At 44.4% G+C, this 3723-nt stretch overlaps 1 non-coding gene across 1 annotated transcript; it reads right to left on the reverse strand.

Annotated features, from left to right (window-relative positions):
• Window positions 1-3141: 3141 nt before the first annotated feature.
• Trnas-gga lies at window positions 3142-3225 on the reverse strand. Its single transcript is given in 2 exon segments — window positions 3142-3176; window positions 3186-3225. It is a non-coding gene; the product is annotated as a tRNA-Ser (tRNA).
• Window positions 3226-3723: the final 498 nt, after the last annotated feature.

Below are 3723 nucleotides of genomic sequence, written 5' to 3' on the forward strand. Positions count from 1 at the left end.
AGCTGTGTTTTCTGTGCCGAAAGTCTCGACTCTGTGCGAATGAGCTTACCCATGCACGGACGTAGGGACAGGCTTAGTCCATTTCCCCTTTTTGACGCGGGTATGGTGTTCAGTGTACGTGAACGCATTCTCTAGGAAGAAGCCACCTAGAAGAGAACGGAACAACTAGCTACTGTACGTATTTTCAGGGTTCCGAACTGCAGGCAGTAAAAGTGAATCCTTACAGGATCACTTCGTTGTTCGTCTGTCTGTCTGTTGGTCCAACTGCTGAAACCCCGTTTCTTCTGCCACGGGTAGTGTTATCATGCTTAAATTTATGTCACAAACTGCGGTTTATGATCCCCTGTCATCGGGAAAAGTTTAAGCTTCTGAGTCAATGCAGTCAAAAATACAGAATTGCGATACTCTCAAAGTCACACGCCAAACCTCTAGGATACTTCCTGGAGGCCTAGAATCACGAAATTTGTCAACAAGGCAGGTGTCACAGTACTAGTAAAGGAAAAAATCCGAAAAGTTTTAATTTGTAGTTGTATCACATGTCATTTTTTCTGCCCATTCGTCTGTTAACCTGTCTGTCCATCCGCCTGTTACATCTGGTTTTAGCACGAACTGGTAGAGACCTCAAGTTGAAATCTATGTTCAGTACTTAGGTCTACAGTCCCAATCCCTTGGCCGAGTCAGCAATTCAAGTCAGTAATGTAAAAATATACGGACATATTTGACACAAATTTTTATACTTGCAATCTCACTCGCCAAAATCTATAGATGAGCTATACACATACAAGTTGGACCTTGTGATCTAGCGGTAATAGGAGTGACTGGAAACCCAGACGTCGCGGGATTGGACCGCGATCGGACCGCAGAGTTCTTACTGTTCGGTTTAACCAAGCCTTCAGCTCTCAGCGACGTGAGGAGTCACCAGTTACCAGAAACGACACGCGGTTCAGATTCGACGTTACGCTGTAGGTCTCATTTCTCCAGTCGAATAACTATACTCGGTTATAGATACGAAAGTCGCCGAAGTGGTGCCAAAAGAAAGACTTGCGCCATGTAATTAAGTCAGATGAAATTGTTCTTATTATCATTATCTACGCTGGAACGCCAAAGAGACTGGTGTAGGCACTCTTATTCAAATACAAAGATATGTAAACGGGCAGAATACGGCGCTGCGGTCGGCAACGCCTATATCAAATAACAAATGTCTGGCACAGTTGTTAGATCAGTTACTGCTGCTACAATAGCAGCTTATCAAAATTTAAATGAGTCTGAACGTGATGTTAAAGTCGGTGCACGAGCGATGGGACACAGCGTCTCCAAGGTAGCGATGAAGTGGGGATTTTCCCATACGCTAATTTCTCGAGTTTACCGTGAATATCAGGAATCTGACATCGCTGCGGCTGGAAAAACATCCTGCAAGTACGGGACCAATGACGACTGAAGAGAATCGTTCGACGTGAAAAAGTGCAACCCTTTCGCAAATTGCTGCAGATTTCAATTCTGGGCCATCAACAAGTGTCGTTGTGCGAACCATTCAACAAAACATCATCTATATGGGCTTTCGGAACCGATGTCCCCCTCGTGTACCCTTTATGACTGCACGACACAAAAATTTACGCCTCGCTCGGGACTTCTACAACACCGACACTTTGCTGCTGATCACTGGAAACGTGTTGGCTGGTCGAACGAGTCTCGTTTCAAATAGTATCGAGCGGATCGACGTGTAAGGGTATAGAAACAACCTCATGAATCCATTGACCCAGCATATCAGCAGGAGACAGTTCAAGCTGGTGGAGGCTGAGGCGTGTGCAGTTGGAATGACATGGGACCCTTGATACGTCTACGTACCACTCTGACGGGTGACAGTACGTAAGCATTCTGTCTGATCACCTGCATCCATTCACATCCATTGTGCATTCCGACGGACTTGCTCAATTCCAGCAGGACAATGCGACAACCCACACGTCCATAATTGCTACAGAGTGGCTCCAGGGACTCTCTTCTGAGTTTAAACACTTCCGCTGGCCACCAAACTCCCCGGACATTAACATTATTGAGAAGACATGGAATGCCTTGCAACGTGCTGTTCAGAAGAGATACCCAACCCCATCGTACTCTTACGGGTTTATGGACAGCCCTGCAGGATTCATGGTGACAGTTGGCTCCAGCACTACTTCAGACGTTAGTCGAGTCCATGCCACGTCGTGTTGCGGCATTTCTACGTGCTCGCGTGGGCCCTACACGATATTGGGCAGGTGTACCAGTTTCATTCGCTCTTCAGTGTATATAGCTTAAAAACAGCCGTTAGATCAATTAAACCCAGTTCCTTTTAACTCACTATGCTCAACAATTTTGCTAATTAGATTGCTGGCAGAACTTTCGGACTCAAGTGATTCATTTCACAGATCTGATGCGAGTGTTTACAACTAACTTCCGCAATTTTCTACAGTCCCTTTCCGTCAACACATGACGCCTGTCTGATCTTTGTTTAGCTGTGATTATTCCTTTGCGTTTACACTTCATAATCGCATGATCAGCAGCCCGACTGGACACCTTCATAAGGCTCGAAATTTCGTTGATGGATTGGTTACTTACATGATATCCAGTGACTGGTTCAGCATCGAAGTCACTGAGCTCTCCCTCCGACCCATGCTGCTGTTACCACTTGTCATCTTCCTTTTGTATTGGATGTTCCACCTGTCGTGGTATCTTGTGAGCTATTCCGAATTACTTAGCATTGTTCAGATGCTTTTGGTCAGACAGACGTTGAAAGTGGTTATACTGCAGACCTATGCATTTTGCGCTAGTGAAATTCCATTCAAACTCGCTTTACACTGAACTGTAACATACACTGCTTCAGTAGTCCAGCTTATGTTTTTCTCCAGTTGGGCCATTTTTTCTGGGCCACATTCTTACACCTTTTATTTTAGGTATACCTATAGATAAGAATCAAGAGGAGACAGTTACGGCGATCTACCTGGTTACAAGCTTCTGCATATTTTATTTACTTAATTTTAACCCGTGTAGTTCAAAAAATGGTTAAAATGGCTCTGAGCACTATGAGACTTAACTGCTGAGGTCATCAGTCCCCTAGAACTTAGAACTACTTAAACATAACTAACCTAAGGACACCACACACATCCATGCCCGAGGCAGGATTCGAACCTGCAACCATAGTGGTCGCGCGGTTCCAGACTGTAGCGCCTAGAACCACTCGGCCACTCAGGCCGGCAACCCGTGTAGTTCCGTAGGACAAAACTGAGGAGCAAATCTCCTCCGTCATGGAACGTGTCAGTACATGAAATAGAAACAGGAAAGCAGTAATTGATAAAATAAAATGTTTACGAATCCTAGAAAGACAACGGGCTATTGGTTTATATAAACGCAGTCAAAAATGTACCAAAATAATCAGGTCAATTTTTCAAGCAACTCTGCAGCAGAATAGAAGGAGTGACCCATGAGGAAACTCTTCAGTATCGATTAGAAACCCCGTGAATTACTGCTAAGATTTGGTGTTCTTGTGGTAGCTTACTGAAAATGGATGCAGCAGAATACCGCATGTCTCTCTGCACAAGAGTCAGGGAGATGCGATCCAAATGCAGATTGGATTTCTGCCTAGTAACAACTGAATGAAAAAAACTGCCAATTCTTGGGAATAAACTGATGCTGTTAGCAATAAACGACATTAAAGAATATATATATATATATGCCAATGTCAGAACACCC

Source organism: Schistocerca piceifrons, chromosome 1, assembly GCF_021461385.2.
Source record: "Schistocerca piceifrons isolate TAMUIC-IGC-003096 chromosome 1, iqSchPice1.1, whole genome shotgun sequence".
Lineage (NCBI taxonomy): Eukaryota > Metazoa > Arthropoda > Insecta > Orthoptera > Acrididae > Schistocerca > Schistocerca piceifrons.